This window comes from Panthera uncia, chromosome B1, assembly GCF_023721935.1.
Source record: "Panthera uncia isolate 11264 chromosome B1, Puncia_PCG_1.0, whole genome shotgun sequence".
Taxonomy (NCBI): domain Eukaryota; kingdom Metazoa; phylum Chordata; class Mammalia; order Carnivora; family Felidae; genus Panthera; species Panthera uncia.
Window position 1 is genome coordinate 101,932,798 of NC_064811.1, and position 12,214 is coordinate 101,945,011.

The window sequence follows — 12,214 nt, forward strand, 5'->3', positions numbered from 1 at the left end:
GGATACAATGTTTAGCAAATTGTTTTTCACTTTGGAATTAAGATACTGACATTTTTGGACCACTGAAACCCCACAAACTGCATGGAGAATAGATTCTGAATTTACCTGGGCATTAGCTCCTATCCTATGTCAAGTCCACAACTTTCCAAGACATCTAGAGTACCTGTTCCTTCCAATTCACTAATCCTATTAGCACATTATCATCAACATAGAGGGCCAGAGGGATGCCCTTTGGGATGTTGATGATCAAGTTTGTAGCAGACTAAATTATGTCATGGGACCACGAGGTTGACATAGCCTTAAAGGAAGTTGGTAAATGTATAATGCTAAACCTTGCAGGTGAAAGCAAACTTTCTGTAGACATAAAGGCAGGATAGGAGGCATTTTCAAGATTAGTAGGCACATTCCAGGTACCAGGTGTTGTGTTGATTTGTTCCAATAGTGAGATCACAACTGAAGCAGACCTGCTATGAAGTCACCAACTGAGAAAGCTTAGTAGTGAGTCTACTGTTATTCTCAAAAAGCTATTTTTTTTTTCACACAGGTCAAGCAAATGACTTATAGGAGGTTATCACAGGAATAACTATCTCTTAAACTTCATTCTTTAATGATGTTACTCTATGATCCCCCATGTGATGACAGTATTCATTTTGGTTTACATTTTGGAAGGTGAGGGAAAGGTTCCAGAGCTTTCATTTATCCCTTCCTTTCCATGATAGCCCCCAGCTACATAGGTCAGAATCCAGTGTAGGGGATTCTTCTGATTGTCTGGAATGGCTATTACAACTATGTGGAAACAAGTGGACAATCTATTTTGATCTTAAAAGCCCTGTGATCAACTAGCTACCCTTAAAGATTCTTCCTGTTCAAACGATTCTGATGACTAATTTGATTCTGATGTCTATTTTGAGAATATTTACCTCACCTCTGGCAGTTGCTACTTGGCTTCTGCCATTCCAGGATTTAGTTATCCTCATTTAAATAAGAAAGCCAATGGGATGCCTGGGTGGCTCAGTTGGTTAAGTGTCAGACTCTTGGTTTTGGTTCAGGTCATGATCTCATGGTTCGTGAGTTTGAGCTCTGTGTCAAGCTCCATGCTGGCAGTGCAGTGTCTGCTTAGGATTCTCTCTCTCCCTCTCTCTCTGCTCCTCCCCTGCTCACTCTCTCTCTCTCTCTAAAAAAATATAATAAATAAATAAATGAGTGAATAAGAAAGCCATTTTCAATAACGTTTTTTTTTCACCTTCACTTATGACCTACAGAGGATAGCCACCACTAACTACACTTAAAAAAATGTTGGCACTTGTCCCTTGCCAGTGCATTGCTTAATGTCAAGGTTCAAGAAGTGTTCTCTGTGCCCTTTTAGTAGTTAGAGAGTGGGCAAGCATATTGAGCATGAAAATTTGTCTCAATCTACCTATTTTCTTTAGTCTTTAGGTTCTTTCCTGTACATTGTTTCCAGAAATATCTGGCGTCTCAACCTCATTTCACATAGAATACCCCTGAGTCTCTGAGTCCATGTTTTAGAAAAAGCAAGTGAATAAACAAGACTGCCAGTTGTTTAAGCTAAAGTCATTAATAAGGGCAGCCATGTTGATTAATTCAGCCTGATCTGGAATTATTTACCTCCTTCTCTAGTTTAGAAACCTTAGAATCTGCTCCCATGCATATCATGCAGGTTCTTGATGATCTAAGAAAAATGTTGCAATTGTGTTTGTCTTTCCCTTTTTAGTTTAACTTCATAAACTAGCAAATGCTAAATATGGCTGTAGTTATCATCTGGAAGCAATGAGTGGTGATAAGGGAGGAAGATAAGGAGAACTGGCATCTACTGCAAGTTATTTACCTGAAGTGAGATTGTGACAGACTCAAAAAAGATAGTTACAATATCAAGATATACAAGAGGAAGGACTGATTTTTCTGGGGGTAGCTCAGTGGGGCTTGGCAGTTCAGACACACATTATAGTTAAATCCTCCCAAATATCCCCATTAGTTATGGGTGGATAACTATAGGCAGAGCACCAAGCCGTCCAAATTTTCACATGAGACCTAATGTGAATTTAAATTGACCTATGTCATAATTCAGAGACTTATAGGATCACACTCTACATCTCATTTCTGGCTCTGTCAGACAAAAAAAAAAAAAAAAAAAAAAAAAAAATAGCTGACAAGAAATAAAAAAAAAATAGCTGACAAGAAATAAAAATGTTTGGGGCAATTACATTAACTCCTCGGTCTCCAGTCATGGCTTCAACCAAGAACTTAAAATCTAAATGTTATCCTTTTCTTTCCTTAAGAACTCCAGTATGATTAGAACTAGTTAGTCCACACACAGACTTTATACTTCTTATGTTCCTCCATTCTGTTATCTAATAGCAGACCCTTGGGCTTCTAAGACCTAGCCTTCAATGAGCATTCCAGTGCTTCTGGTGACTGCATGTAAAATGTTTAGGCAACTTTAACCACTGTGCCCATCCCCTGCTCACCATAAGATCCTCACTGCCTTCAAATCCAACCAAGATAGACAACCAATCTCAGATTCCTATTTTCCTTACCTGAATGAAAAGCCACCTCTGTAATCAATTAATTTATCCATCAGCATTCACTCTAATCAGTTTAAGCAGATACTATGTAGTTTAAAGAGTCTTTAGGAGAGCCAGAGAACCAGGCTTGAGTGATTGCTACACAGCAAGGAACAGAGCAGCTTGAGAAATATGTAAGTCCAACATAGAAGTGTTTTGAAGAAAACATTCCTGGTATTACTTTGTCATTTAGAACCTATAGTGATAGGAACTAGACTCTAGAAATTTGACCACAGCTGCTCTGGCAGAATTGCATGTTTCTGCTTCCCAGGAGATCTAATCTTCCTCTATGTGTCCACTGCTCACGTTGTTCACTTCCATCTTTGACTTTTGAGTGATTATGGTTGGGTGGCAGAAGCTAGATCTTATTAGGACCCCTAAGCTGCAAGGGAGTCTGGGAAGTGGGTAGTTCTGCTTTTGGCTTCTATTATACAGGAAGTCAAGCTACAGGGAGTTTGTATAAATGCTGAGGTACTCAACTTAGTTATCTTTCACACTTGTTAAAGGAGCTGTCAAACCTCTGACCCTTTCCTCCGTTTGATTAAACTCGGCAGATAGCATAGGCAGGTCAGGTAGGAGTCAAGGAGGCTGAATTAGCTGTGGGTCATTTCTTCTTAAAAATAAGGAATTTTACAGGAAGAGTGGAGCTATCCACAAGGTACTAGAATTATAATATAAAAATAGAAAGCAGATGTGTTAAACATTACAGCAAGGAAGGAAAAGAAGTCAATATTTACAAAACAAAGAACTAATGGCATTTTCCCCCCTCAGTCTTCTAAGGTATGACAATGGTAGAGCCAAGAATAACAAAGAACAGGAACTAGAAAAAATGAATTGCAGTTTCTCTTAATTTTCATTCATGTCTAAATCCTCTGTTCTTAGATTTTTAAATAAAAAACAGCAACAGGAACTTAGCTTTGGGCAAAGACTGGAAACAATTCAGGTGGTTATACTTTTCTGAAAACAAGATTTAATTTTTTCAGGTTCAAATGAGCACAATTCAAAGTAATGTGATGATCATGAATGAATGATAAGTGATGTGGGGAGATGATAACATTCAAAACAGATAAGATAGTAATTAATTTGGGGACAAGTTCATATCTGCTACATCTAAATAATTCGAATCCTAAAAATAAGGAAGCATATGGAAATTAAAAGGAACCTTAAAACAGTCTAACTTCTTACTGCAAGGCAGAATTCTTTCTATTACATTTCTGACAAATGATTCATCTTCTATCATCCACATGAATATTTCTGGGAACAAAAAACTAATCATCACATTGGTTATCAAATGAGAAATTCACTTAGTTTTTGGTATAACTAAGTGAAGTTTTAGTGTTCGTTTTATCTAGTGATTAACACTTTTGTAAGTTCTCACAATCTATGCGATCTATTCTTTTACTAATGTAGTTACAAATTTATTGAAGTTCTCAATAGGTGTGAAAGATTTTTTAAAAGCCAATTTTAATGTGTTATATATCCTCTAATAATCAAAATTAAACATGTTAAGAAGATTAACCCCTTGGGTAGTTTCTAACCTTCCTATCGAAACCCCCCATTTAGTACACTGTACTAAACAATGAGCATTGCTAACAGAAACGTTTTCAAACCCCAAAAGAAAATAAAGATCCATTCATGTATTTTATTTTAATTTATTATATATTGAAGAAGAAAAGGCAAGGGAAGTGGAATGGCTGTTCCTAAAGTTGATTTATACTGACTTACCTGTTATTGAAAGAATTACAAACTGCACTGATATCAAAACCCAAAATAAATTCATTTGCATAATATCTACTGTGAGATTTACCTCGTCCCACTGTGGCAATCATGTTGGTCAAGATTCTTTTGGATTGTGAATGACAGAAAATCATTAAACTGGCTTATTCAAAAGAAGGAATTTATTTATTGACTTATGTAACTGAAAAGGTGATTGATTCAGACATGGCTGAATCCAGGTACTCATGTGATAGGATTACTAATCTCTCCCTCTGATCTATCTCTTGCCTCTGGCTGACTCTTCTCCACTAGTGACAGTGATAGTCAAGAGCAGCTCCAAGTCTATGTGCCACCATTTAATCTGAGAGACTAAGAGAAAAATTACCAGGTGTACTCACAACTGCAAAGAAAAGACCTCCCCACCCCCACCCCCGCCAGCCGTTCTCGGAACCAGCCAGGGCGTGCCCAGTTGTGGTCTGACCTAAAGGCGGGAACCAATCAAGTTCTGCTGAGTGGTTTGAAAAAAAAAGGTGGGAGCCAATCAAGTTCTGCTGAGTGTTCAAATTTAAATGTCAACCAATAACAGCTCTGTAACCGCGAAAAATCCCTAACTTGTTTGTGCCTGTCTATAAAAGAAGCTGTAAGATCCTTGTTCGGGGCCTCTTAGCGTCACCCGCAACGAGTGCACAGAGGACCGGTTCGAACCTGCAATAAACAACCCTTGCCGCTTGGCTTTGACTCTGGACTCTGGTGGTTTGTTCTTGGGGGTCTTTTGAATTTGGGCATATCAAATCAACTCCACCAGACATTAAGAATGCCTCTTTTCTAATAATTGCAGCCACGGTTCTCTGGCTAGCTTTCCTGAGCTCAACTTGGTTCACACATCTGTTCTGAAACTCTTCACTGCAGTCTGAGAGGTCGAATAGGCTGATTTGCCAATATGAGTGTATTGCTGGAAACAGGAAGGGCTAAGCGTAACTGAACTGCGCAAAGCTTCTGGCTGACAGGACAGTGCAGGCTTGGCTATTTGCTGGGCAAGGGCTTCATCTGCCTGGGGGAAGGGGTGTATTTTTCTAATTTGCACAAAGGCATCCTATGGACTAGCTGTGGCTTTGGGGCCATGGATGTGAACCACTCGGACTGTGAGTGGGGGACGGTAGTCCGGTGCTGTTTCTACACTAAGGAAAAATGGACCCTGAGCAAACAGAACTATCAGCTGCACACTACAGAAGAAAAGCCATGACACTAATGATTAGTGTAATTCTGAATGTCTTGTCTTGTAGATCCATCTCAACCCAATTTAAATTTACTTTGGCTAACTCATCCAATCCACCAATATCGACTCCTTATTATAGGCCAAAAAGTATGCTTGTTTGGTGTGTGTTTGGGTGTGTGTTGGGTAAGTGGGTAAGGAGGCACTACCCCAAACAGACAAAAAACAGAAAAGACACGAAAAAGGGCAGAAGAGACCTGTTCCTTAGAAATCATAAAACATTCTAACTTCTTTTTTTATTTTTTTTAATGTTTATTTATTTTTGAGACACAGAGAGACAGAGCATGAGTGGGGGAGGGTCAGAGAGAAAGGGGGACACAGAATCTGAAGCAGGTTCCAGGCTCTGAGCTGTCAGCACAGAGCCCGACGTGGGGCTCGAACTCACCAACTGCGAGATCATGACCTGAGCCGAAGTAGGTCACTCAACTGATTGAGCCACCCAGGTGCCCGTCTTTTTTCTTTTTAAATGAAACTCTACTTTGCTTTACCAAATAATTTAAAAAATGGTAGAATGTAAATCTTCCCTTAGTTGCTTTTTAGCCAAATAATTTGTGTATTTAAGTGAACTACACATCTATTATATGTTCAAATATAATGATACTCTGGCAAATTTACAAAATTAAGGGATTTAAAAATAAATATTTACTTCATTATATTTGTTATAGGTATATCAATCCTCACTTAGAGTGTGATTCAGCAGTCAAATATGCATCCTGTAGAAAGTCAACTTATGTTTTCAGGTGAGCTTTACCGCTTAGCTTTATTTTTAAATTACGGCTAGTAACTCATAGTTTACTAAAAAAAAAAAGAAAAAAAAATTGAATTAGCCTTGTATTTCTGTACAGGAAAAACTTACCTTTACTCCCCCTTTTAAGTTCTGTAAATTAACCTCAAACCTTAGGGAAAGCGCAAAATAAATACGCTAATATTATCTAGCCAAAGTAAAACAAAGGGTAGGGGAGTGGGGAAAGAAGGCGGGCAGTAACCAAACGCCAAATGGGATTTGTTTTTACTTAAGCATGTACAGAGCATCAGCGAGAACTTCCTTGTAAGCTAAAAGTATTCAGCATCTGAAAAAATATTTAAGTCTAGTGCTTTCTGGAGAAAAGAGAACAGGATTTAAGTGAGTAAATACTTAAGGCTAAGTGAGTAAATACTTCGGGGCGGGGGGGGGAAGCTAACCGCCACCGTGGAACTTTGGAACTTCTTTTTGTTTGTTTTTTTAAAAACTCAGCAGCGGAGTGAATTTTCCTGTTCCCGGGCCAGTATTCAGGGAGACCTGCGTTTGAGGCGGTGTACGCCTTCTTAGTGCCGGAGGGAGAGCGGTGGTGATGATGACGAGGAAGTGATGATTTACACAAATCCAAGCGCCAACCGGAGCCCGCAAGGCCCGAGCGCCCGGGCGGCCGGGCTGGCTCCGCGTCTGCAGGCGTCCCCGCGGCAGCCGGGCGCGGACGCGGGCGCGGTGGGGACCGCCGGCGCGCGTCAATGGGCCCATTCAGGCCGGCGCGGCGCGGGGGTTGAGAAGTTAAGGGGCGGGAGGTGGCGCGCCGGGGCCGCGGCCGCGCTATTTGCATTTCAATGAGACCCGCTTGTTGACTCAGTGCCCGGCGCTTCCGCAGCTCCCACCAGAATCTGCCTTTGTTGGTTTTAGCTCCGGTCAAGTCCACTTCTTGCAACGGGGGAGCCGCGCGCATTTAGTTTGTGTAGTCAGGCAGAACACTCGACAGGAAGGAAGGAGGAAGGGGTGCTCTGCGCGGCCATTGTCTGGGCAACTGGGCTTAAGCAGCCGAGTGACTATTTAATCTATAAGGTGCACTTGAATCCCTCGCAAATCCGCTCAGTGTGGAGCAGGGGGTACCCAGACAGGGACAGATGGTGCAGAACCCCTTTGTTTAAAAATATGGAAATGCGCTTTTTCATTTACTTAAGGTAGTCCGCTCTTTTAACTGTTGCTATTCCCCCTTGTTGCATTGTCAGCGAGAGACCCGGAGATGCTAATAGGTCTGGTCAACCCTGCCTAAGCGCCTCCCTATTTTTTATTGTATTGTATTATTTTATTTTATTTACCTTTTTAATGTAAGTGCTGGAAGTGAGGCTGCTATGTATGGTAAACCATCGTTACAGTAGGGACCCCTTGTACCCCTCTGGCGTCTTCTGAGCTTAGAGAGCATCCGAAGGAAATCTGTTGAAAAGTTTTGGAAGATCTCTTTTTCAGGGGCCCCCTCCATTTCCTTTTTCACATCAAACATCAAATTCAGAGAGGTCAGGATGCTTCACATACAACGTGATTTCCCTAAGGATAGAAGGAGAATTTACTGTCTTCAGGGTCTCCTGATGCTTTGCGGTGACCTCTTGGGCCATCAAGCACAGTGAAGGACGGCCCCCTTGGGTTCACAGAGCTGGAAGGATACCAGTGCAGCTCCACGAGGCCGCACACGTGTTTCTCCTTCCACAGCTGTAATTTAGAGTATGTTCAACATCAGGCTGTGGAAATGTACACACACACTTGCAATATTTTAGAAAAGTGGAAGACTGTGCCCATAGAGCCTTTGAGCGTGTTGACATCTCACAAGATGGAGTTTTCTGATTATTCTGACAGTATCAGGGACTCCATAGTCAGTGGGGCTAGGGGTGCCCTTGGGAACTTCTGAACACACCCACCTCAGTCTGAAATGAGGTCAACCAACCATCCACACACATGACCTATGTTTATTGTCCCAGCTTTCATATAAAACATGGCAGTCATAGTCCTGCTGGACTCCTCTAGCCATAGCAATACAAATCAGTTAAATGAAAAATCTGAAAGGAAAACTGCATGGTAAAAAACAGTAATTTCCCATTATTTAACAAGATTACACAGGAAGCAGATTTTTGTCTTGCGGTTTTGAAGGTAGGATGAAGGTGACACATTAGAAAATAGATTGTTGAAGTATTTTAGTCTTGAGGTGTTTAAGTCTTGGGCATGTTAATACATTTATGTGAAGAGACAGAGGTCTGTTTGGTCTTTAATTCTAATGCAAACATTTGTGTGAAATGCTCACAGTCCATTTCTGTTTTTCTTTTTCTTTTTTTTTTAATTTTTTTAACGTTTATTTATTTTTGAGACAGAGAGAGACAGAGCATGAACGGGGGAGGGTCAGAGAGAGAAGGAGACACAGAATCTGAAACAGGCTCCAGGCTCTGAGCTGTCAGCACAGAGCCCGACGCGGGGCTCAAACTCACGGACCCTGAAATCATGACCTGAGCCCAAGTCAGACGCTCAACAGACTGAGCCACCCGGGAGCCCCCATTTCTGTTTTTCTTAAAAGGCACTCTTACCTGCCATGTGGCTGTAGACTCCTGCTCTCAAGTTGTCCCGACATGCTCTCTCTAAAAACATACACAACATACATACAACACCTGGATCTGTGATTTAATTACTATCTAGGCCATCACTGAGAGGCTTTCCAAGTGGCCAAGTGCAAGGATTTTGTTTCTTATCCAAGTACATTTGTCCATCACAGCCCGAGTCTATGAACTGTTGCTTAACTATGAATTCCTGCTACATTTCCCTTTCAGTTAACCACTTTTGAGCAGGAAAGAGCCATAATCAGGTATTAGCCATAATTCATATTCTTTGCAGATAACTTGAAACCACCTTAGATTTATCTTGTTAGAAATTAATTAAAAATGCAGGTGTGGGAGGATCAGTATTTTTACACACTTAAGCATTGTTGAGTAAACAAGTTTGTTCAGATATTCAAGTTAAAGGAAAGAGCTATGCTTGGAGTTCCTAAATTTTACAAGTTTTCCTTCCAAATGAAAAGGGAATATATTATTATTATTATTATTATTATTATTAAATATCCCATGGACAGGTGTGAGCTTGAGTATATTAAAGTTGTTGGCTTTCTTTTGATTGTATATAATGAGCCTTTTTGTTGGACCTTATTACAGTGATGGTCTCCCTTTCTGATTCTGATTAAACCATGAAACCCCACACACTCACTCATATTTGTCATTTGCTTTTGGTTCATAAGTGAGTTTTGGTGATGTGACTGTGCAGCTACAAATTCCCTAAAGCACTGGAATGCAGTAAAAGAAAACTACCCCATCTAGCAAAGAGTTTTGGTTCCAGTTGAGCCTGCAGCTTCATGCTCACTCATAGTTAATAAATGATGGCCATTCATCTAGCCCAGGGGGTTAAGATTGGGGCACCCAGATTCTATTGGGTAAAACATTCTCAGGATGCTCCTGAAGCCCATGTGTTATAAGGGGCCAACCTGACCCTCCGTTAAAGATCAGAGAATAAGACTATGTATTCCCATAGGGAAAGGCCACTGTAGCAACTGACCCTGTTTATGGGAGAGGATTTTGGCCAGTTGGGACATGAATTCAGATCCTTTCATTATGAATCTGTTCCTATAAGGTTATCATGTCTGGGTTGAAGTTATTTAAATTGAACTGTTATTGTTAGTTTGGCACTGTTTAGGTTTGTCTAAAATGAAAATAGTTATGGTGACCTTCAATACCGGAAAGGGGATTATTTAGAAGTGTGTGCCATAATTTCTATTCAGGTGTGGACTTAGTTTAGGAGAATTCCCCAAGTCAGAAATTGTTTTTCTCAAAGGCAGGACAAATTCCTAACTGCCAACAGTAAAATATTTCTGTTTTTTCTCTTATCTCACTGGCCTCCTCCTAGTCTTCTTTACAGGCTCTTTGCCCCTTTCCTTATCCCTTATTGGGCTCTCTTAGAGCTTCTGTCTTTGGTCCTCATCTCTTCTGTACATTCTCCCATGGTGAGGTAGCTGGGGAGATCTTTCTTGAACATACTGTACTCTTTTGCCTCAGGACTTTTGCACATACTGTTTTTGCTGCTTAGAATGTTATTTCCCCGGATATGGGGATCCCTGGCTTGTTTCTTTTTTCAGTTCTGTAGTCAAATGTCACCTTTCAAATAAAGCTTTGTACAGTTTTCCATAGAAAATAGCAGATATCCAGTTATGGCTGGGACTAGGGTGAAGCAAGCAAAGCATGCAGGACACAAAATTTAAGAAGGCAAGTTCAGGGTCAATACCTGAGAATATGTGCCTCTTTAAATTTGGTCCCCTAAGTACTTCACTTGCCTTACCTGCCCCAGTCCTACCTGTCCTAGTCCTATACCTGTACTCAGTTACTCTCTAGTCTCTGAATTTATTTTTCTTCACAGATATTATCACAACTAACATATAATTGATTATTGTATGTCTTCCCACCCTTGTCCCACTCACACCAGTAGAATGTGGGACCTGTGGGAACAAAGGCCCTGTCTGTTTTGGTTTTGCTATATCCCCAGAGCCTAGAACAAAACTCAGAACATAGTAGGTTTCCATTATATATTTATACTTAAATGAAAATAATGTCTAAATCACTACCACTTGCATTATTGATGACTCTCAAATGCACAAAAACATGTTTTGTAAGTGGACCTCTCCCCTTGGCTGTCTATCCCACAAGCTTTTCAAATTCAGCATGCCCCAAATTGCATTTATCACTGTTTCACTCCCCAAACTACCTCCCACCTGAATTCTCTTGTCTGATGAATTGTAACTCCATCCAGCTCAGATCAAAATGCTAGAGATGTGGTAATTCAGGCTTATCAAGTTTACTCCCTAGATAACTCCTGCCTTCTCCATCTCCTTCCCTACTGTCCTGCTTTAATTCAGGCTCTCCTTCTTTCCTCCTGGAAAAACTGCCATCACTTTCCAACACATCTCATGGCAAATAGCTTGTGCTGTGCTGAAAATTTCTGCCACATTGCTGTGAAGTGAACTCTCTAAACTGTAATATCTGATCATGCCACTTTCTTATCTTAAAATCCTTGTATGTAGCCCCATAGGTTTGAAGATAGGATTAAAGACCATTGGTGATCTGTCTGCTGACTCTCTCCTTGATTTCAGTTTCTTGCTGTGCTCACTCCTTTCTTCCTGCTCCTGTTATCTACCCTTCCCTCCTCTACTCAAGGCACACACTTTGTGCTCCACTCCCCTGAGGACTCTGGAATTTTGAACTGCTCTATCTTCTTAAATGCTACTTTACTATTGCCTGGCTAATCTCTATTTATCCATTCAGCTTCAATGGAATGGGCAATTTGAACTCCCTCTACCTATCATGCTATTTTATAATTTTCTGTTTGGTTGCCTGTCCCCCCATTATGCTGTGAGGGCCTTAAAGATAGGAACTGGGTCTTTCATTTTTGGATATCCAGTATAGAGTTGGCTCTCCATGTTTGTTGAATGAATGTATACATTCACCAAAAGATTATTTTATGTGGGATAAGGTATGGATCTAAATGACTTTCTCCTTACCACTTGCTATCTATTTATTCCAACACTATTTTAAAAAATCCTTCCATTCTCCCTTGTGTGAGGAGATAACTTTGCCATACAGTACATTCTTATATTGTACTTCAGTTTTTCTTTTATCGTCTTGATTTATATCTATTCCTGTATCAATAACATATCAGTCTAGTCGCCCATAGCCACTTTTTTTTTTCCTGAAGTGTTGTTTAGGCTGTGCCTAATTTTATTTTCCTAAACATATTTTGGTCTCAAATGTTTTTTTGATTTTGTTTTTACTTTTTTAAAGTTTATTTATTTTGAGAGAGAGAGAGAGAGAGAGA